This window comes from Meriones unguiculatus, chromosome 19 (genome assembly GCF_030254825.1).
Source record: "Meriones unguiculatus strain TT.TT164.6M chromosome 19, Bangor_MerUng_6.1, whole genome shotgun sequence".
NCBI classification, from domain to species: Eukaryota; Metazoa; Chordata; class Mammalia; order Rodentia; family Muridae; genus Meriones; species Meriones unguiculatus.
The window spans coordinates 46090662-46115128 of record NC_083366.1 but is presented as its reverse complement, the minus strand read 5'-3'; the positions used below and the strand labels follow the sequence as shown (position 1 = coordinate 46115128).

Below are 24467 nucleotides of genomic sequence, written 5' to 3'. Positions count from 1 at the left end.
TCTCAAGCAAAGTAAGTCTGTCTGTCTCCTCTGGGGAGGCTATAACTGGAGGACTGACTAGTTCATTCTTATGACCTATTTTCTTTTCATTGTGCCTGACTGGAATGCTCCATTTCACGCTCTTGAGTATTTGTTTGCCCTTGCTATATATTATAAATGCCCTCAAACTTAATGGCTTTGACTGACACAAATGAATTTCTCAGTTTCTATAGATAGAAATTTGGCATGGTAACATTTAGTTCTTGTCCTAATAAGGGTTACTATTGCTGTGATGAAACAACATGGCCAAAAGCAAGTTGGGGAGGAAAGGGTTGATTTGGCTTATGCACATAGTAGTACAGCATTGAAGGAAGCCAGTACCTCAAACAGGACAGGAACCTGGAGGCGGGAGCTGACGTAAAGGCCGTGGAGAAGTGCTGCTTACTGACTTGCCCCTCATGTGTTGCTCAGCCTGCTTTATTATGGAAACTAGGACTACCAGCCAAGGGTGGCACTACTGCCCACAGTGGGCTAGACCATCCCACATCAATCAGTAATTAAGAAAATGACCCAAAGGCTTGCATACAGCTTAATCTGACAGGGATATTTTCTCATTTGAGGCTGCCTCATCTCTCATGACTCTGGTTTGTGTTGAGTTGACATAAAACTAACCAGCATATTCTTATTCTCAGCTTTTCTTGAGTGTTAGATCAATATGTTCACTGCTGTCTTCTCAGCTGGGCCTTAGGTTCCTTTTACAGAACCTTGAGAATGGATATAGTTTCAGTGTCTTGTGGTTTCCTGACTGCTCCTACTGGCTTGTGGGCTAGGACCAATCTTGGGTCCTAGAGGTTAACTCATAGCTCCTCACCAATGCTCCACAGAGAGTTGACAACTTGGATATTTGATATCTTTCAGGCCAACCTTGGCATGTTCTCTGACTCCCTTCTGCTAGCAATCGTTGAAAGTACGCTACTTTACCAACAGGCTCACTCACTCTGTTGTGCCATCAGAACAAAGCTTTCATCATCATGCTCACAGATTTGGGTTCTTAATTACATCTGCAGGATTCCTCCTCCTCCTCATCACTTAGACTTGGGTTTGATTGACTGAGGAAAAGTGTCTTTACAGAGCTTGGTTTGGGAACTATCTTTGAGTTCTGTCTGGCATAGTCTGTCATGGATTAGGGCTTAACTAACCTCAACTATCAGGTGTGAATAGCACCTTTGAGACTAGAAATCAAGATTGGGGATTAGTGGAGCTGGGTGGAGTTGAGCTTTTTCTAGATGTAATTGATTTGCATGTCTTTTCTTTGGTTTAGATGTCAACAACCCATTTAGCTACTTTGCCTTTTATCTTTATAGCAACCCAATGTCTTGCAGTGTATTGTGTGCATGGGTTCTGAACATTTTTCAGAAAATTCTTGGCTGTTATCAAAAGTCTTAAGTCTTCTTTTATTCTCCCATTACCAATGGTGACTGACCTCTATCTTTGTTTTAACTGTTAAGTGATGATAGGCTAATAACAGTCACTTTGCTTATTTATAAATGCTTTTCTTAAAAGAAGATCTCTGTATAGACAATGCCTTTTGAATTTGGCTGCAGGAGAAAAAGCCAGTCCAAACAAGGGTTCATATGCCTCTACTGTACAGTGAGCAGCAGGCACATTTGCTTGTGGCTTGTAAACTAGTCAGGCTTTGAAGAAAATACAGCTGGGGAGTTGTGAAAGAACAGGGAGGGTAAGTCATGTTTAGGAAAGGAATACACTGCTGTTGTATTCTCCCCAGACAATGGGTGGTCGCACTGTCACACAAGTCATACCAGACTTGAAGTGTTTTCATAAATCAGTATGCTAACACCCCCTTGCTTTTTGTCTTGTTTCTTTTAGTTTGCAGTGTTGAGGATTGAACCCAGGGTTCCCATATTATAGGCAAGACTTCTACCTCTGAGCTATTTTCTTAGCCTTTTATCCTCTCATTAGAGCTTGAGTAGGTATAAATCACAGGAATAAATCACAGGACTTAAGTTGAGCAAGGAAATTTCTGTACAGTTTCCCAGAACGACTCATGTTATTGGGGAAAAGATAAAGGAGAAAAGAGAAGAAGACTAGACTGAGAAGAGAGGCATCAAAGACACCTGCTGAGAGAGATGGCAAGGTTTGGATAAGAGAATACCTAGTAGTTTACAATTCAGCGAGTGAGTGACCCGAACGAAGGAAAGAGTGTTGCTATCTGTACAAGATCCCTGCTGAATCTGCCTTGCCCCTGCCCCTGCTTGCCACGTTTACCTGTGGACGGTGGGTTCTGGAAAGGCGGGTTTCCTCGCTCTAGAACCTGAGCATGGGCATTTACTTGTCAAACGGAATAACTGAGGCATGACTAGTCAGTCACATCAAGTACAGTATATAGGTCAAGTAGAACTAGAGCAGAAAAGAACATTTAAGGAGTGGCCCGTTGTGAGGCCAGAGTTTCATCAGCACTTTGGAGCAGGAGCCAGGATGGAGAGGATTTACCAGCAAGTTAGTGGTAAGGAGTAAAAGCAGAGATGTAGTCTGTTCTTGCAGACGTCTGAAAAGGCAAATATTTGGAACCAGTTAGGGAAAGAAGATAAAAGAGTTAGGCAATACAAACTGAGTTGATTTGTTCCTTAATTGCAAGGGAAGAGTACCAGGGATTACAAGGGAGACTGCAAGAGTGCTTAATTGCAAGGAGAAAGTGCTTACAGCAAAGAGGAAAGCCTGGGTTGGAGGAGAAGTGGCTGAGGGTACTGCAGAAAGGAGCAAGACAAGAAAAATGTCGTCTTAGGTCCAGGGCCTGCCTATGAAAAAAAGTAAAAGGCAGAAAATATATTTCATAGTTGGGATGAAAATACCAAAAATTAAACCAAACTACACTGAGATAGGCGCATGAAGACAAAATGGCATTGCCAGACAGTTTCTGTCTCATCTCCTAAACATTTGCTGGTTTCCTTTTATTGGCTCAGAGTCATCATTGTTCTACCATGGGAGATTCTGAAATCTTTTGCTTTCAGTACTAATAAAAGATATTCATAAAATAAAAATCAATATTCAAAATTACACCTGTTTAGGTTCCAGTAGGTGGCTAACTGAAGCAGCTCGTATCTGAGCTGGCCAGAAAGGTTTTATTTTATGGGGACACGTGTAGCCTGATATCAAAGGTGATCCTACCTACTAAAGGTAGCAAGTCACTAAGGAAAGCATCTGTTTTGTCATCAGGCCAATACAAACTGACTGCAAGTTTAGTACACGAAATACTTGTTCATATGAACATAGGATTGGTTTGGGGCAGCTGTTCATTCATCCAAGGGAGGGGGGAATAAAAAGGATAAACTAATCTCAAGAAAATGAAAATATGGTTGCTGCTGTTATTTAAAAAAATAAAAAAACCAATCTCAGTTCAACTTGATAAACCCAAAGAAATCAAATATGAACAGTTCACATATGACATTTTCACTATCTAGAAAAAGGGCCCTGAGGGTACAAAAAATTCATTTTAGGATGCTTATTTGTAAATTGTAAATTCAGTTACTTTTTAAATCTTTTAATCTATAAAGCTTACAATGTGGGAGATTGCCCACACATCACGTACAAAGAAATGATGCGTTTTAGTGAGGCTCCTTCTCATGAAATACAACAAAACTGAAATGCCATATTAGAAACCTTTCCTACTAAAATGCTTGTTCTATGAGTGTTTTTGTTAATATTTGTGATTGAAGTTCAGTATGGATTTTGTTTTAGCATCTCTCCTTTTATCTGCAGTCATGTCAGGCAATCATGAGAATGTATTATTGACTGTTGCTTAATTTCTCAACTGACTGGGTGGTATGAATCTTTAACTATAGTGCTTGTGTGGTGGGGACAGGGAGATTGAGAATTTAAAGCCAGCACAAGCTGTATCGTGAATTTAAGACCATCTTCTGTTACATAGCCAGACCCTAGCGCTAAAGATTATTTTAATACTAAGTTAAATATTCTGCATCTCGTGACAAGAGTCTAGAACCATTTACAGTCCACTCAGACACATTGTGCGTGTAGGAAATTCTTTAAACAGGTAAATCTATATTTTCTTTATAGCATTATTCAAAATAGACAATCACTGAAACAAGGTCTATGCTTATGCTTCCCTTTACTGTTTTGTTTTGAGATAAAGTCTTACTGTGTAGCTCAAGCTGGTTTTGAACTCACCGCCTTCCTGTGTCTGTCTCCTGAGTGCTAGAGTTGAAGCAGGAAGGCACCATCATGCCTAGTTCCAGTATATCAGCTGTAAGTTTTGTTGGTACTCTAACTCATATTTGAGCAGAAAACTCCATTTTGATGTGTGTGTGTATAAGCTATCCAAAATTAGTAGATGAGCACTTCACCTAGGAGTCACAAAACCTTGCATGTATGTATATCTATACACATCTCAAAAAATTTCATTAAGGGTTCGGTGATGAAAATGAAGAACATATATTGATATAGTGTAATGAGCATAATTCTGCTACAGGAGATGGAATGACCTTATTTGGGACAATATTTTACTTGCTGAAATTCAAAGCTCAGTATCCCCTCTCATCAAAATTAGTTGTTAAAATCAATTTGTATGTCCTTTGCTTTTAGGAATTTCATTTTTTTTCTTTCACACAAATACATGTTCATAGGAACGCTGTTCTAGTTCATGGTGGCAGTATATCATGATTTTTGCTAAATATATTTGCACTTGGCTATCACTTTAGAATTCCATTTCATTCCTCTTTATATGAACCTCCTTTATCAGGCTCCTTACATCCACTTAAAACTTCAGTGCCAGCTCTTCTCAGCTACACAGGTAGCTACCCAGTCCCATGTGGCCTCTCTTGCTTGGGGCACATGTGCACATTAGAGACTCTTGGGTGTCCTTTCCTGCCTTCTATGTTTCAGAAGGCTCTCTTCTTGTCCTGCCTTATGTACCCCATGCTAGTTGGCCAGTGGGCTTCCAGGACTCTCCTGACTCCACTTCTCCCTGTTCGAACCCTGGAATTACACATATACTCTTTGATGCCTGGATTTTACTTGGTTTTCATGATTCAAATGCTGGTTCTCAACTGCATGGCAAGTCTTTTACCCACTGAGCCCTCTTCCTCCCTCTTTCATCTCAGTCTAAAAAAGACTTGATTTCTGTATATGCTTTTCATCAAAACAAATTTCTATGTAATTGGGTGTTGAATTTCTTAAGAAACATTATCAAGTCTATAGCAAAATTGTCCATAGATGTTTGCTAGCAACTTTTTTAGGGAGTTTTCTTTTCCTACTGAGAAAAAGTGAATCTTAGCTGTGAGTGTAAAGCAAGGCATAAGTATCATCTGCTAAACTCCTAAAGCATGCGTCAGGACAAGTTAGACATTCGTTTTTACTTCATGTGTACAGGCATTTTGTCTGCATGTGCTGTAGAAAAGTTGGGTTTCCTTCTTCCTCCCTGAACTCTCCTTTGTAAATCAACCTGAAAATCTTTTTGATGAGGTCGTCTCTATTTTCTTAAATTGCCCCAATAAAACAACGGGTTAATTTGGAAGATGGGAACTACAGAAAGCTTTGTCTCAGTCTTCCTTTTTTAAACTTTGTTTTAATCTGTGGTTAAAGAAAGTATCTGCTAGTCCTAGCCAGGATTAAGGTAATAGGATTACCTGGGAATGAATATTCCAGAGTCAGTAACTTACTTGTGTTCTCAAATTCAGTTTCTCTGCTGAGAATGAGGACTCAAGGGCTGTGTACCTGTGGTGAAGTGGCATTCTTTTTTCCCCTTAACCTAATGGAGAATGTGCAAGTCACCATGACTCTCACCAGCTCAGCCATTATTGATAGTGACAAGAGAATAGATACAAATTGGCTGCTTTTATGCCCACATTCCTTCAGGGGCAATTTCTTGCCGATTACTGATGAACTTTGTAGTTGTTTATTTGATTGAATTTTTTTTTTATTTTAGTTTACCTACAAAATATGAGATGAGGACATTACAATGTCTGGAGAACTCACAGACAAAATTTTTAGAGACCCATAAAATACAGTTGAAAATGGAAGACTGAACCTTATAAACTGGTGTCAGTCAGCAGACACATCTTATAATTTTCTATACTTCAGTGTCAACTGTCCCATTTTGAAGTTTGAATTTTACTTGGAAAAAATATTAAAAAAAAAAAACAGCCTTAGTATAGTGTTAGTATAGTTTTAGATCCTGATTTGGTGCAGCAAACATGAAGTCGGTTCTCATGAACAGCTCCTGAATCCAACCCTGAGGAAACAACAAACTTTATTTTTAGTACTGACCTTTTGTAATTCGAGCCTTGATCCTCGGAGATGTTGTTCACTTCTGATGCATCTCCAAATCCCCCTTTTTATGCATTTTAAATCAACACACACTTGCTCTGAATTAATGCGTGTGGCTAGACGGAGATGTAATTTAAACACATCTGTTCAAATATGCATTTCAGATCAACTCGGTGCCGCTTCTCATAATATGATGGAGTTTTTGACGGGTATTATATCCCTAAAGTACACAACAGATGGTATTTATTAGAGAATGAATAGAAATGAAGTTTAAGGATGTTGAGCTTTTTGTCTTAAGTCACTCATTTTTAGTCATAAAACAATAACGGTCTGAAGTCCTCTGTCGCTGTGATGAGGCTTTGTGTGAAATAGTCAATCTGAGTTGAATGTCAGCCAAGTGGAGATTAAATGTATGGGTTTTTTTTTTTTTTTTTTGAGTAGTCAATGTTACTGAGATAAGCTGAATGACAATGATGTAGAATAAGTAATAGCCTAATAACAGTCAGTAGCTACAACTAATACGTCACATAGCATAATTTATGGATTTAAATAAATTGAATAACTTCACTAAATCTTCATTCACTTGGCAAATGTCAATGAACAGCTTCAAATTTATAAAATATTATATTTTAAGATTATTATTTCAGCATCTAAAATAAACATATTAATCTTTAAAGCTACCTTCTACTCCCTCAAATAGAAATAGATGACATACTACATATCATGTGTGGATCTGGAATTAATACACAGAAATCCATTTCCTGTCAGTTATACCAGCTTTAGTCACAATCTTAATGTTCGTAATTGTCGTGTCAATAAATAAAGAAAAAAATGACAAATGTTCATCCCACCTTCCCTGGATCCTTGCACTGTCTCAGTCTTAGGCACAGTATTCTCTCTGTGCCCCTATCCCCATATCTGAAGATAAACCAATAATGAGACTTCAGGTCATGGTGTGCCTTTCCGAGAGACCAGGTAAGATGACAAAGTCTATAGAGTTGCAGTAACCAGCTTTTAGCATTGTGTTTTGGTTTTTTGTGGTGGTGTTGTTTTTCTCCAGAATTAGTGACAGTTGCTTTATCCAGTGCAAAGGGCCTGGATCTGGGACAGGAAACAGAATCTACATTGACATACTTTTCCCAAGAATTTCATTCAGAGCTGTGTTGTTGCAATCAGGTGCAACTGCACCAGGCTGAGAGCCTCTGAGCGGCTCCACCCGTGTGTGCACAGCCCCAGACAAGTCTTTCTCTTGTAGATTTAGATGGAGCCCAAAGGGAAAGCAGTGATTTGTGAGGTAACCTGTGGTTATGTTAGCTAGTCACAGAAAACATTTTTAAAATATTTGAAATAATATAATTGCCTTGCACCAGGAGCACGAACATGAATAAAAGATGTTAGCGGGTGTCCTGCTAGCGTGGAATCTCATGCTGTTGTATTTATTGGGAATATGCACGCCATGGGCGGGTTTACATTTGCAAAAAGTAATGGAAACAGGAGGTTTGCATTTTAAAAAGTTTCACGTTTAAAATCATGTTAAGCTTTTAAACTAAATTTCCAATTGAATAATGTACAGTTTTAATATCAAATTTTCTTTCTAGCTAAGATTGTTGTCATTGTTACTGTGAAAAATGTATTTTCAAATCTTTCTTAATATACACAACATTCAGTGTTTGGCCATCACATTTGTTGCTAATCTGAAAGATTTTTTTTTTTTGAGGCAGTTTTATGTTTTAATGAATATGGACTTAATTTTAAATCTGTAGGCTTCAGTATATGGATAAGGGTCTATAGTAGGTCATTCTGCATTATTGAAGTCAGTGTACAGAAATGTCTCCATCATTGAAGTTGGTTTTGAAGATTGCATGGCAGCATGTAGTTTAGGCATTTGTTCCCCGCCCCCAACCATACCATCTGGCCTCAGCCCAGGGACCTTAATTTTTAAGGACATGGTGTAAAATTGGAGGCTTTTCTATTCATTCATTCATTCATTCATTTACTGTTTGTTTGTTTGTTTGCATGCATATGCACAGTGTCTATGTCTAGAGTTCAGAGGGCAACTTTTGTGAGTCAGTTCTATGTTTCCACTGTCAGGGTCCTGGGGATTGAAATCAGGTCAGCAGGCTTGGTGGTCAACACTTTGACCTGCTGAGCTCTCTCTCTCTACCTTAGTGGAGTTTGATGTGTGTTCTGAAAGAGCCTAGAAAGTCTCACAGTTTCTGATTGAGACCCTCCTTTTCTTTCTTCTATGCTGTTTATATCTTCTGTTTAAACAGGAGAAATTGGTATCAAAGTGCTCAGTCTTGATTTACTCCATGTCGGCTGCAGCTTCTCTCCCATCACCTCTAATAAGTTCAATGAATTGATTGTATTTATCTGTCATCAAGCTTGTCTTTCAGCTCCGTGGTCCTTGTGTGTCCCCTCCAGACACACTTCAGATATTTATAGTGCCTTGTAGGCCAGAGAAGCAAGCCTGATGACACTGGTCCTTGCCCTCACTACACTACATCTCATCTGGTACATGCTCGGCACTTCTCTAATGGCTTGGGGTTCCCGGGTAGGTACGAGGATCTTCTCAGTCTGGCCGGTTCTCCCTGCCATTGCCGTGGCTGGGGCCATCACTGTCTGTGTTCCCTCGTCACAGTCATCTCCTGCATACAGAAAGCATTGGCAGCACCATCCCACTCTGAGGGTGCCACTCCCCCAGAGCCTTTTCTATGCTTCTGCAAACATCTTTGACACCCTTCCTCTGGTCCTGACTCCTCTGTAGCTGAAACCCCTGCACTCCCATTGCTTTGCCCCACATCCATGGTGTTTGCTGCTTTATACATGAGCACATGTTTGTACATGAGTGCACTTCTTTGCTTGAGTGTGTGTGCCATTTTTCTCTCTACCTGTGCTAACAGGTGCCATGGCCACCTGTGTCTTTTGAACATGTGGAATGTAGCAAATCGGACTGTTCTATAAATAGGAAACACATGCTAGAATTAAAAATCTTAGTACTGGGAAAGTGAACATGGTGTATTTCATTAGATTGTTACACTGACAAGTTGAAATGACGCGTAATCTCTGGTTAAAGGTCATCAATAACAAAATTTACACACATACGCCTCTGTGTTCTTTTGTTGGTTTTATTGTCACTTATAATCAGATGCCTTTTTTACCTTGTATAGTGATGGGCTGTGCCATCTACTCTTCATTCCTGTTTCTCACCCACCCAATTCCTCCTGCCTCTATTTTGTCCATCTCCTGGGTAAGCCTGTGCTCACACATCGCTTTCATGAAGGCTTCCTGCATCATCCCTCTAATGTTGCTTGACCAAAAGATACTAAAGTATGGCACAAAGAGCTTAGACTTTGACACAAAACTGAAAGGTTACAGATCACAACTCTCACTGTTCCTTAATTTATGGCCTAGGAGAAGCCACGTAACCTCTCTGAGTATCTACAAAATACATTCAAATTTTAAAAAGCATTTAGAATAGTATACCAGTAATAGTTTGTGTGATTATTGGAGGATCGAATGAGGGACTGTGCGCCAGTCTCAGGGCATGCCACGTGGGTTTGCCTTGAACACTGTCACTGCTAAAGCTGTAGCTATTTCAACTGCTATTGGTGAGCACCTGGCATCTGGGAGTGAGGTTTTCCCGGAAGCTGAAGCATCTGGCTCGACACATGGTTCGGTGTTCAGGCATAGACATCCTCCTTCACTGATACTGATTAAATCAATTCTCAGTTCAATTGCTAGTATTGACTAAGGTGGATTTTCTTTGCGACATCATTGGAGCCCTAATTAGCTCGTCTGCCCGCATTTTCAGGAGCTGACCTACATGGCATTTACTGTTCCTCCTGACCCCACACCTGTGATTCGCTGCTTCATTCCATTTTTTTCTGATCTCCTACATGAGGCATCTTAGAGTCACTTAAGAAGATGTTGTATCTTTACATTTGTGTCCTCAAAGATGTTTTTCATTCCACTTCTCTCTTTTAGTGACAGTACATGTCTCTGCATTTTGCTCAGTCGTTTATTTGTGTGCTTTTCTGTTGGCTTTCAGCTTATTTATGTGACCATTTTATAGACATATCATCAGACATTAAGAACAGCTTTTCTAGAATGCTAAATGGAATGTGTGACCTTGTCCTTAGGAACAGATACTATAGTCTGTGAAGCAAATTAGTTGTATTTTACTAACTAAGTTTTTTTTTATTAATCTTTTGATGAGAAATTATTCATGCTTGCTATAACTAACCATAGTTGCACTGCAGATGGAGCTACATGGAGATACTTGCAGTGACATACTTTTGGTTAGTTGGAGTACATCCTACACTGGGAGGTGGCAAACCCCCTGTCTCCGTAGCACCCCTCATTTCTTTATTCTGGTGTCACTCTCTATGGGGCATAACTGTCTGTGTTCTTCCATGCCTCCATGTCCACCTTCTTCCTTGCCTTGTATTGCACCTGGTGCTGCTGGTCATAGCACAGTTCCCTTCCTTCCTGCTCGGCTCTCATTTCCTTGCTCCTGCTTGAAAGGATTCAACTGTCGCTGGTTAGACTGAACCCAGTCCTGTTTAAATTAGAGCTTCCTCCTGGTATACCTTTCTATTCCGAAAGCTGGCTGTCAGTATGACACATTTATATACTTGCCGGTCATATTGGTACTCATCAGTACTTCACCCATATAAATTTATTCAAATAATTTGCACAAAATTATTATATTGTAATTTATCTTTAACCTTTATGGTTAATGAATGTATTAATGATTATTCTACATAATTCCCAAGGATTCAGTCAGGTGCTTTAAGAAAAGACTCCTATCAACTTACTCCACTGTGTACTTCAGTCACGTTTTTGGTGTGCATACAGTGTGTGTGTATGTGAGAGAGAGAGAGAGAGATGATTGTGTTCACTATGTATGTATATATGCATATGTCAAGGCCAGAGGTCACCATTAGCTGGCTTTTCCTATTGCTCTCCATCTTAGAGTTTTGAGACAGGGTTCCTCTCTGAATCTGGAGCTTACCAATTGTGTGGACTGTCTCGTCCATCATCAAGGGTATCTGCTTACCCCTTCCTCCATGGCACTGGGATTTGTAATCCATCACCACAACTAGCTTTTTACGTGGGTGCTGGGAATTCAGATTCAGATCACAGTACTGACTGAGCCATCTTCCTACCTGCTTTTACCTGTTTGAATGTCAGAATGCTGTTTTTATGTTTTAGTCTCTTAGCTGATCCCTCTTGCCTAGCACAGTGACTATTACTAGACAGTGTATACAGTTCCAAAGGCTGAAGATCTATAATTCAGGCACCTGAAGGTTCAGTGTCTAGTGAATTCTTCTTAGATGGAGCCACCTTGGAGTTCCCACACAAAAGACAAAACTAGACAGAATGTTCCTTCTCATCCAGTTATAGGGAAAGAGTGCTAGTCTCCACCGAAGGCCATACCTCTTGATACTGCAGCATTGGGGGTTATGGTTCATGTTGAGTTTTGAAGGAGAGGCTGAGCCAAACCCTATCACAGTAGAAATAACACAGAAGGATCATGAGCATTGTGGCCTGCTGTGAGTTTTTGGAGCCATCAGTTAGGTATGAATCGTGTGAGCAGCAAAAGTACCTTGGCTTATGTGCTAGGCTACAAACTGCAAGACAGGGTCTCCCAAGCTATAAGAGTTACCACAAGACTCCTCAGTTCTTTTACTAACAGTGATGTCATGTTATTGTCCAGACCCTGGATGATTTTAGGTATGATGTCAGGTATGTTAACACTGCTTCTGTAGCAGCTGCAGTATTGGACCCTATGGGTGTCCATGAAGCCTGGCTTCCACGGGACTGTGAAGCCAGTTCAGAGAAAGGCCATATGGCTATGGAAGCTGAACACTCATCACAGTTAAAGGCCAGCCCGACATGGCCGGGGACAGAATAGACTAGGGTGTCCAAGGTAGAAATTCATGCTGTGTGAATATCCATGAGGTAGTGACAGCAGAGACAGGCTCAGTGTATAAACCATGTGAGTGTTGGCTGGGACAAGCTGGAGGTCACCTGTCTCTGGGCCCTCTCAGATGTTCAGAGGGAGCCTCTGGAGAGGTACTATTGAGTGAAGAGATGCTACTACTGTAACAGGACTTGGCCCTTTCAGGTCACAAAGCAGGCTGCTGTGACCTGGAGGCAGTATCTAGAGTCCTCTACATGTCCCCCAAACACTTGCCTTTGTTTTCAGGACTCTGTTGCACCCTCTGCCCCCAAATTTTGACAGAAATTGGTACATAATGTCAAGCTCTGCATCATAAGCATTGGCCCAGCCTTGACCTTCCAATCATTTCTAGAGGTAGCAATTGAGGCTGAGAGGGCTCTTAGTTAAACATGCACTTTTAAACAAAGTACTCACTTGAGACAGGATGTCATCATCATCCACAATGCAGTAAAGTGTAAATTTTCCCTCAAGAGAAGCCAGTCATTTAGAGTCCTGTGAGTCTCCACTTTCCCCTCCTCTGACAGAGTCACCCTCTCTGACTTTAAACTACTGAGACTGGTATCAGGCAAAACAGGCATTAACCATTGGTAGACAAGGCAAGCCTGTACTGTATTGCATTCATTGACCCCTTGTCTGTTCCCCAATTTTCCTGAGCACTTCACATGGTCTGTGGCTCTAAAAAGCGCTACCCCACCCCAACCTGTGAGGTTGCTGCCTCATCTAAGACTTACCTGCTGCTTCTGGCCCCTTAGGAGATAAAAGCATGTGAGACCCTATAGTTGTAATGAAAAATCATGAAAATGTTTCCAAAATGCTAGACCACAGGGAAGATTCTTAGTAGACGCCAGGAGTGAACTTGCTTACACATGAATTTGAAAAATCATTATTGTCACCTCCCAAACAGTGTCCCTCAAAGGACTTAGCAAAAGCCAGGGAGTTGCTGGCCTGGAATTTCACCAGGTGGTAGCTGGCTGTGTGTCTGTAGACCCTGTGGTCTGTCCTGGAGCTGTCATGGTGCTTCAGCTCCTGCAAAGTAAGCTATTGTAAGCAATGCAGATGAATGAGTATTACAGGGCTTAGTAATACTTCATTTATAAAGCAAGCAACAGGATGATTTGGCATGTGGGCCATAGTGTGCCAACCCTGAACTGATCAGGATGAAGAAAAAGCAGTCCAACTGATTCGGAATAAAATAATTGCAAATTGCAAATCTGCTTTGATTTAGTGGGCTGTTTGATTTCTATTAAGAAGGTATATCTTCTGTAGGCTGTCTTTTCTTTTTTTTAGGCTGTCTTTTTGTTCAGAGGACAGTGTCCTTTGCTTTACAGAAGCTTTTCAGTTTCATGAGGTCCCATTTATTGTTGGTTGATCTTAGAGCCTGTGCTGTTGGTGTTCTGTTCAGGAAGTTGTTCCTGTGCCAATGAGTTCTAGTCTTTTTCCCACTTTTTCTTCTAACAGATTTAATGTGTCTGGTTTTATATTGAGGTCTTTGATCCACTTGGACTTAAGTTTTGTGCAGGGTGATAAATATGGATCTATTTGTATTTTTCTACATGTAGACATCCAGTTAGACCAGCACCATTTGTTGAAGATGCTGTCTTGAAAGACGAACAGGATGTACATTGGAAGAAGGAGAAAACAGGAAACAGGACAGGAGCCTACCACAGAGGGCCTCTGAAAGACTCTACCCAGCAGTGTATCAAAGCAGATGCTGAGGCTCATAGCCAAACTTTGGGCAGAGTACAAGGAATCTTAAGAAAAAAGGGGGAGTTAGTAAGACCTGGAGAGGACAGGAGCTCCACAAAAAGAGCAACAGTACCAAAATATCTGGGCACGGGTTTTTTCTGAGACTGAAACTCCAACCAAGGACCATTCATGGATATAATCTAGACCCCCTGCTGAGAGGTAGCCCATGGCAGCTCAGTATACAAGTGAGTTCCCTAGTAATGAGAACAGGGACTGTCTCTGAAATGAACTCAGTGGCTGGCTCTTTGACCACCTCCCCCTGAGTGGGAAGCAGCCTTGCCAGTCCACAGAGGAGGACAATGCAGCCAGTCAGATGGAAGGGAAGGAGGACCTCCCCTATCAGTGGACTTGGAGAGGGGCTTGGGAGGAAATGAGGGAGGATAGTATTAGGAGGGAATGATGAAGGAGGGGGCCATAGCTGGGATACAAAGTGAATAAACTGTAATTAGTATATATATATATAAAAGAAACAGTATTAAAAAAAGAGGAAGGTATATCTTCTTGTCTGCCTGCTTGTTTGCCTGTTTCTTTTTCTCCCTCCTTCCTTGCCCTGCCCTCTTCTTTCTTTCTTGTGACTCTCGTGTGGTCTAGGATGGCCTTGAACTCTCTCTGTACCCAAGGATGACCTTGGTGCTCCCACCTTACCTCTTCAGTGTTGGTACTGCAGGTGTGCACCACCATGCCCAGTTTACATAGTACCGAATAGAGCCCAGTGGCTCTTGCGTATTAGACAAGTAATCTACTCTCTGAATCTACAACCCCAGCCCTCTGGATACTAATTTTAATGATAACATACCCGTGAAGAGTATTAATTAGGCTCATTTGTTGTTGATACTGGGCTATGTATTAGAAGCACTGTATTATGACCATATAAATTTATAAATTATCCTTCTTAACACTCAGCATTTCTCACCCTGTGATAATGCTTCCCATTAGAGAATCCTGTGATCCAGGGTTGAGTTTCTGAAATTTCAATAAGTATTTTTTTTCTCATAGTCTAATTTTAAAAGATTTAAGAAACTTGCCCAACTTTGTAGTTTGTACCCCGTCTTGATATCCATTTAATTGGTTCTGCTAATGTGAATGCCCTTTCAAATATGAAAAAATAAAGCAAGAGGGAAAAGTTGATTATTTCTGTAATTGGATTTTCTCTTGAATAAAATGATTTCACCTACTTTATCTTTCTGACTTACGGGATGGGGGTGGGGGGTAGTTTTTTCCCCATTGTAGTCAGCAGCCAACAGAAGAAGGTATAGTGACTTCCAAGGTATCAGAATGGCAGAGTGGTTTGGGCTGTAATTAATTAGTGATGCTGAACGTACTCACCCATGCTTTCTTTTCCAAATCTCAATTTCTACTGTGTGCAAAATAATTCCATCCAGGAAGAATTCTAATTACTTTAGTAATTATCATCTTATCTCCAAATGGAATTCAGACATTCGCTGAAGTTTATGAATGTTAGGACTGTTTCATTTCCTTTTCACCTTGAATAACAGAAAAATACACATCACCAAATCCGGCTTCATTGAACCTTATAATTCAAGTTACCATAGAAACAGAAAAACTCATATAAGACTCATGTTAACAGTACCATAGATAGTAAATACCTTCACTCCAACCCACACTGTCATAAAATGATTTTAATAACAGATGTGTGAGAATCCTGTGAAATTTAATATGGCTCCTTTTAAATATTATAACAGTATTATTCAGTATGCTTACTTTTAATTTTTAAAGCAATATCTTTGGTCTTATGTAAGGGTTTGTGCTTATTCCAAAATATTTGCAGTGCAGTGCAAACACAGTGTCACTGGATAAAAATCTTACTTAGTGTGGTATTTATCTAATTTTTAGTTAACAGTGATGACTCATTTTGCTTTTTTCTTGAAGCAAAACTGTGTCTTTTGGGTTCATACCAGGTTTGGAACTGTAATAAATTCTTCAGTGTTGTCAACTCGTGTTGTCCCCATGCTTTTCCACCCCTTGTCTGTTTTATTACCACCGTTCTTTTTGAATTTCAAGAACACTTTCCACGTACACTCACCCATTTTCACTATAGATACTTAGCTCAGTTGTTGTGTAGTTATAAATTCTGATTTCCCCACATGGCTAGAAGCTTTGATATATTCTCAATGATTTGACATCTTGCTGTGTCAGATGGATTCGTTTTTATACTTAATAACCAAACTGTAAAATTTAACTAAATGGGTTATTTAGATTTTTCCTCTTTATTGAATGTCTTACTAATTTCAGTAAAGATTAAAAGCCTGCATTATAAATCTTGTATTTTTAATAAATAACCTAGTGATACATATATCAAAAAATTATTTTAAAATAAATTTCTTTAATATTTTTTCATTGTGTATATTCATTACATATAGCACCAGAAGGTTGTAGAAGGACATTTTCACATATGTATATGTTTAACATCAAGTTTATCTCCGTCATACTAAAACTAAGACTTTAAAAAAAAACTTACTTTTGGCCGTTGGGTAGCTGTACTTGCTCCTGTGGCCTTATGTCCATCTTGATTGTGTAAATTAATCTTACAAAACCAACAAACTAGAACTAATTAGTAAAAAAAAAAAAAAATTCCCCAAAGAAAGGCTTAATAGTTACTCTCATGTCAACATCACATTTTGCCTAATGTTTGAAACATCCTTGATGTTGAAATATTGAAAACTTCACACAAATACATTTAAACTTCTCTTTAACCATCATTAAATTTTTATATGTTTGTGTGTGTGTGCATGAAAGTTCACATTTGTTGACTTATAAAAAGTGTGTGCTTGCTTTTGGTACATTGTCTTACTCTTTTTTTTTTTTTTTCAATGCAGTTTATTCAGGAACCTTGAACAATCATCTGACCCTGGGGAAAGCCAGCCCACAGCTTAAATAGCCTCTGGGTAGCCAACCCCAGCGTGCCATGTGGGCAATGCAGATAGGTCCACATACAAGGAAGCAAGCCAGATCCTCAGCCTTAATCAATTATGGAGTTGTTTGTGACAGAGAGCACTCACCATCGGGAAAGTGGAAGGCGGAAACCAGCTCCATCTTTAAGGCGCGGCATTACGCAGCTCTCTACAGTTCCCCCATTTTGTTTTAGACGCATCAGGCAAGAGTAGAGGTCTGATCTCTGATATTAGAAATAAATTGGGACTTTGTACCGATGTTCATTTAGGTGTCATCCATCCAAAGAGCATCAGACCCATCCGATACCTTTTTCTCAGAGGCGGGACCTGGGGCATCAACCCGCATGCAATCAGACTTGCTCTTCTCTGGGTCAAAAGCGGCTGACCCTGAGTGCAGTGCTTAGCCTCGCATCCTGAGCGTAACATTTTAGCTTTTTATGGTAGCCAACCATGCTTGGGGAGACTGTCCTGCTTCAATGGCTGTAAAGGCCTGAATGATCATGGCTGCATTACGCTGTTGTGAGACTCTAATCTTGCATATACACCACAGGCAAACCAAGGAGACCAACACCAGAAGACGTGCTAATGCTCCCATGCCCGCCCATTCCTTCAGATGATTCATGGCTGCAGCAATCCATGATGATAATCCTGTGGCTAGTCCTACGTCCACTCTGGTAGAATTTACTGTGATAATGGCCACTCTCAGCTACTCCATCGTATTATCGAATTCTCTAGTCCAATTACCTAAAATATAGCTAGACAATTGTTTAGACAGATTTGCAGCACAGGAAAAATTCTCATGTTGTATGCTAGTGACACAAAGTCCAGCATACTTTCATTGACAGCCAAGTTGAGCGATTTGCCATAGGGTATCAATTTGCTCCTGCACGAGGTCAATCCTCTGATTGAACACCATCAAGCCTCCTTTTAGTTGAGCATTAATTCCTTTTTGTACATCTAAGGCATGAGCTACATTGGCTAAAAAAGATTATTCAGGGTCTGAGCAGTCTGGACAGTATGACTCATGGCTAATGCCACGGTGGTAGCTCCAACAGCCGCCAATGAGATTACAGTAACAATGGCGGCTGTAGTTCCAAGATCCCTTTCTGTCTGAAGAGAGTCATAGCGTGAGGGGCATCAATGGGCACAGGCACCCATCGAGGCATGCGAGTAACCAGGTCATACCTAAATTCACTAGCATTCCAGCATTGGGCAAAAAAGCAAGTATCATCACCACAATTACTTGGCTCTATCTGGCTAATAATGAATAAAAAATGGGGGATATAAACAAACAGGTGTGGGCTTATAGGAAGTATTATGAGAAGCCTTAACCCTCTTGTTGGAACATTTTGCATCAGTTCTAGAACTAGCAGTGGTGGTGTCCGAGGTCTGAGTAGGTTCAGGAGACCATTGCCCCCAGGGGCGAGACGTGCTCCATGTAAATTGACTAACTCCATGTTTTCCTCCACTTTTAAAAGTCATTTAAGGTTCTTAAATTATTTTTTTCCCTTTTTTTTTAAATTTTTCATCAATTACACTTTATTCATTCTGCATCCCCCCATAAGCCCCTCCCTCCTCCCCTCCCAATCCCACCCTCCCTCTTCCCTCTGCATGCATGCCGCTCCCCAAGTCCACTGATAGGGGAGGTTCTCCTCTCCTTTCTGATCTTAGTCCATCAGTTCACATCAAAAGTGGCTGCATTGTCCTCTACTATGGCCTGGTAAGGCTGCATTTTCTTACTTTTTAGTCCAAGCTAACCTCTAGGAATATAATTGTGCTCTTGCTTGCTATATTGACTTTTCAGGTAGAAGGATTTTAATGTCTTTCTTTTTATGGTGAATTGTTATTTGATCCCAACACAATATGACTACACCTCTGGTCTCATTAAAGTAGCAGGACACAGCTCCTTATGTATTTGATGGTCTGGCCAGGGGTGTGCTAAGAAAAGAATTCATGTTCATATTCTGAACAGAGGGTATTTAATATAGGAAAGTAGTTGGATGGATGGGCAGACAGACACATGCATACATAGATTCTAAACCGTGAATGCTGAAGTTGGAGAGAAGTTAGGATGGATAGACAGAATCAGAAAGATAACTTTACCCATTTGAAAAAAATTTCCAAAAATGAAATGTGTCCTAAACTTGCTAAAAGGCTGGTTTATTTCATCTTTTCTATCTTCTAAAAAGAATATTTACTTTTTTTTAATGTGTCTGAATGTTTTTCCTACGTGTATGTATGTGTACCGTGAGTGTTTCTGGTGCCCAAGGATGACCAAAGAGGGATTCACATCCCCAGGAACTAGAGTTACTAATGGCTGTGATGTACTACATGACTGCTGGGAACCTAGCATGGGTCCTGTGTAAGAGCAACAAGTGCTCTTATCCTCTGGGCCATCTCTTCATCCCCCTACGCTCATTGCTGTAAATAAACATTGACTTAGTTAAGACTGTTTTTAGTTTTCAACTAGTAGAGACCTGTTTTTGTGTAATCATGCTGAACATTGCAGATACTCAGACTATGAAATGCTGATGAAATCCCTTCACTAGACATTTTAAGTCTCTTGTCACTGTAGCCTGAATATTATTCAGATCTAGAGCATTTAAATTTTCTTACACTTGATCATAAACCACAAACTTCCATGTTTTCCAGTGTTGTTAATATAATCTGTGATAAAGGAAAATGAAACGCTTATGTTATGGATGATCTCCTTCGATGGCATTTACATTCTGATTCTGTTCTGTAGTTTCCTAGCACTTACCTAAGGTACCAGCTGTCAAGAACCCGTACCAGAAACAGGCTGTGGAAGTGGTAGAACTTTGCATAGAAATTTCATGCAAGTGTGGTTCCTGCCTTAGTCTCTTACAGAAATTAGAAGTAAAGGGGCATCAATTAAGCTCCTTCTGTATACCAGCTGCCATTTGCAATGCCTCACACTCACAACTACCCATAAAGGGTTGTGTTGTGATCCCCATCGTGTGGAAAATGAGGCAAAAGCTAGGATCTTTGAAATAACTTTTGGTAGCAAGGCTGTTAATGAAGAGCCCAAAATCTGTCTGGGTGTAAGTTATGATTTCTTTCTCTGACACTGTTGCTACTATTTCTCTCTGAGCCATCTCTATGGAGGAATAATCACATTCATTTCTAGAAGAATAATGATAATAATAAAGGCAACAATAGGTCTTAGAAAGAATAAATGTATCCTAGAGCCATTTAGTTTTAAATTGCCTCTCTGTTCAGTGTGAGCAAAGGAAAGGGCTGGAAGGGCTGGAAGATTTGGGTTTAAATTCTGATTGCACCAGCAATAGCCTGGTGACCTTCAACGAATCTTTTAACCTCTAGACAGAGCATAGATAACTGTGCTCTAAAATACTACTGCAAAAATACAGGCAGGCTTTAATATAGCAGTAAATTACTGCAGAAAAACTATTATTAATAATAAGTTTTGTTCCTGCTGAACTTATGATCCACTAATGCTTCTAGCACAGGCATGCCATGGACACATGTGGACAAAGGTCAGAGGGAAGACAACCTTCAATAGAGATTAAAAACTTCAGACCAGGGCCCTCATTTAATATACCCTAATTGTGTAACTGTCTGTAATTCACCTCCTTGAATCTTATTCCAGTTATGATATTTTCCTCATTTGTCACGGAGGCTTACAAGAAGTCTTAAGCAAAATATAAATTGTTAGTGCATCACCTGTCATTCAGTGTTTATATTTCTCTGACAAGGTTGCAGTAAGGATGGGTGATGCATACAGGCCTTGTTCAGCAGGTGCCCTTCTGAGCATCCTGTCCACTCAAGTAAACTTATCAGTGAATGTTTTGACTAGGAACAAGCAAAGCCAAAGGCAGCATAACTCATGCTGCACCTGCAGCGGTAGTGCTAGCACATACAGCTGTGTGAAGGAACTTACTTCTTCCAGATGCACTGGCCAGATCCTGGGAATAAGTGTCCAAGCAATGTTAGGCTCTGTCCCAGTCACTCCGGGCTTTTCAGTCATTTTCACATCCTTGGCAATAAAATACCTAACAGCAAATGAAAATATGGAAATGAACTAAAGTATGCATTTTAAGTAGTAAATGCATGTGCACAGCCAGGTGTGGTATATGTACCCACAATCCCTGCATTCGGAAAGAGAGGGAAGAGTATCAGAGGAATTTGAGACCACCCTTGGCTAAATGGCTAGTTTTGAGACCAGCCTCGGTTATATAAACTCTTCTTAAGAAATCAAAATGTGGAGTGCATTTGTGTGTGTGTGTGTGTTGTTGTTGTTGTTTTTAATTCAAGGCAAAATGAATCTTGAAATGTCTTGTCTTGTGTTGTTTTTGTACCACCAAACTATTTTATATGGTGCTAGAGATTAAACCCAGGGCATGCATACTGAGTAAGCATTCTGCCAACTTAGGTACCCCCACACACCCCTTAAATCCCAACCTAGTGCTAGCAGATACTATGTTTTCATTACAGGCTCCTCACTTTCCTAACTGAACATAGCTTTTTCTGACAGATGTGCAGTTAGGATCCTCCTATTCTGTTCTCAGGTTATCTAACAAACCTGCTTTGGCAGTAAACATAAGATAGAGAAAATGATGACTCAAAAGTTCTATGTTATTGCAGCTCTTTGAATATTTTTATTTCTTCCTTTTAAAATTACTTCCTGAAACTACTAGAGAAACATAAATATTAAAAGGTTTTAAAATTCAAGAACATGCTAGTAAGTGATTGCATATCTTTTACTCACAACTTCAATAAATTTGTGAAAAGAACATTTTTTTAAAAATTAGAATTTTGAAAATTCAGTGTATCAAAGGCAGTGTAATAGTATTTTATTTTATACCTTCATCATTTTTTCTTAAATCACAAGATACAAAATTAGAATTTGTTTCTCTTTAAACTTCTTTGATTTTTTTTTTTTGCATACCAAGAACTATTTGCTAGACAAATTAACAATGTAAATGAGATTTTGGTTGGCTTGCCTAAGGGATTATTTTCAAGACTATAAGTAGTAACATTTGCATATTTTAAATAAATGTATAGATGAGCCTTGCCTGATAGTAAAGTACAGACTCCACTTTTATGACATAAATAACCACCTTCTAATCTTACATACTTTGAAACAATTAAACAGCTTCTAGTTCTAAATATTGAAATGCTATCAATTCATAGTATTGTATCTTCTGCGTTACCAGGCCAGTTTTTGAGTTGATTGTCTAGTTACATTCATATTTTAATATTCTAATCTTAACATTTATTGTGGCTCCTTTAAAGGTTCCACCACCACCACCACCACCACCACCAAGAAAGCCAAAGTAAACAGGTGCTGGCCAGTGCTGAGTGCAGCTGATGGATAGAGAAGGGTGGGGTGATCAGAAAGGGACTTTCCTTTGGGAATACCCCACAGCTATTGCCAGATTCAGTCGGATTCAGAAATTATGACAAGGACCAATTGTCTTCCTTTCTTGCCATGTTTCATGGTCAGTTTCTAAGATATTTTTAATTTCCTGGGAGAGGTGGACTCTGTCATCTGTTATCTTTTGCCTCCATTTTTAGCTATGAATTTCTTGTGGTCATGAGTAGTTAGAAGGCAAGTGTAAAACCAGCTCATTAAAAATTATTTACACACTTCTTTCTCTTCATATACTTAGTCTAGAAAATGTTCTCTTTTTTCTGCATCTTTCTGTGGAAGTGTTTTTTTCTGTGGTTTTTCAAGTGTGATCTTGATTGTCCTTTAAGAAGGAAGAAATGGATTTATGTCACAGTAGACCATTTCTTTTATTCTGTATGAGAACTTTTCCTCATATTTATCATTACACAGAAAAATCCTTGGAATTGCTTTACAAGTTATAATTGCATCCAAATTAATGACTATATGAGCCAAAGTAGAAATGGGAAGAGGTTATTTTCTACAAATGTGTCATGTTTTCTTCACAAAGACACAAAGTACTATGCAGAGGTGGCTGGAAAGCTTCTATTTGGGGAATTTGTTAGGAGCTCTGCAGTTTGACTCAGCGTTCTCTCTTCTACCAAAAAACTATTGTGTTCAACCATGAGGAATCATGTATGATAGGAAAATAGGTATAGTGTGATGTGGAGTATGATCCCTAGTATTTACAGGGTCATTCATAATTTTGGAGTATCGTTAGTATTGTTTTGTTACCATTATACTGTTGGGGTGTAGGAGAACTTTCAGCCAACCTGATAGAAACTGTAAGGCTGTAGAGAAAATGGCACCACCTCCAGCATTTGGGCCTACCAAAAGCACAGGCAGTTTGCTCTATATTCAATCTATGATTCAAAGTCTGTAGAGGCTGGAGAGATGTTTCAGGAGTTGGGACCACTGACTGCCCTTGCAGAAGACTTGGGTTTAATTCTAAGACTGTCTGTAACTTCAGCTCCAGGGGATCTAATGCCTCTTCTCACCTCTGTGGGTACCTGGCATGTGATGCACAGACATATAATGAAGGGAAAACATTTGTGCACATAAAACAAAATAAAACATCTTTTTAAAATGTTTTTAGTGCTTTGTTTTTTAAAAGCAAAACTATAGTGAAAATGCATATTTGTTGATGAAATTTTTTAGCCCAAAGGAAATGATGTTGTATCTCTAAAACAAAAAACAAGGTGTCCTGTAAAGGAAAACTGAAGATGGAGAAAGATCTCTAAGAAACTGAAACATATCAAATTACTGTCTTTTTTTTTTTTTTTAATTACAGACTGGGAAAGATGCTCAAGTAAATTTTGTGGTAGAACAAATAAACACACATGGAAAATGAGATAGAAAGAGGAAGAGTGTTCATGCACGTATATATAGTTATTTCCTAGAGAAATTGCTAAAGAAATGACACGACAATTTCTTAGAGAAATTATTAAATAATATGAGAAAATTAGATTCCTAGATTGAAAGATCTTTAGTCTGTAAATTGTGCCTTGTATAAAGATTTTTAAAATACAATAAAAAGCATATTAGTGTAAAATTTAAAATGATATAGAAAAATCTGACACCCTAAAAAGAGAGTGATATAAGACATGTAATGGAGTATGTATGTTTGGAATATGAGTCAGCTATAGAGCACTTGACCTGGCTGACACAGGTCCTAGGTTTAATATCCAGCACTGAAAAAGTGTGAGTGTATACAGGAGTGGATCTCATGCCTTCATTATCTATCAGCATTTTTTAAAAGGAACAATGCAAAATTGTGGTGGACTATCCTTTTAAACTTGGCGTGTTAATATGCCAAGATAGTGCCAATAAGTTGTGTGTTCAGACATCCTGAGACCTAACAACAACGTCAGCTGATACTGAGAACACACTTCCGACTGAAGAAAATAATCAAAAATTAGCAAGACCCTAGGTCCAGGAAATCAAGTCAGGAAAAGGAGAGCAAGAAACAGCAGTTAAGCAAGAGTAGTGCATACTATAAGAAACTAAGTGGCCTTTTCAGAAGCAAGGGACATGAATGTTGAACAATCCAATACATCAAGTGTTTAGAAAAAAGGTTTGATTTTGTTTTGCCACCCCTTCCTATGACAGGCTTTAAACCCAGGACACTGTACAT

At 39.4% G+C, this 24467-nt stretch overlaps 1 protein-coding gene across 9 annotated transcripts in view; it reads left to right on the top strand.

The window, feature by feature from the left end:
• Positions 1–24467, top strand: part of Cdkal1 (CDK5 regulatory subunit associated protein 1 like 1) — a 549424-nt gene that overhangs the window by 376595 nt on the left and 148362 nt on the right. The gene's annotated exons all lie outside the window — the stretch shown is intronic.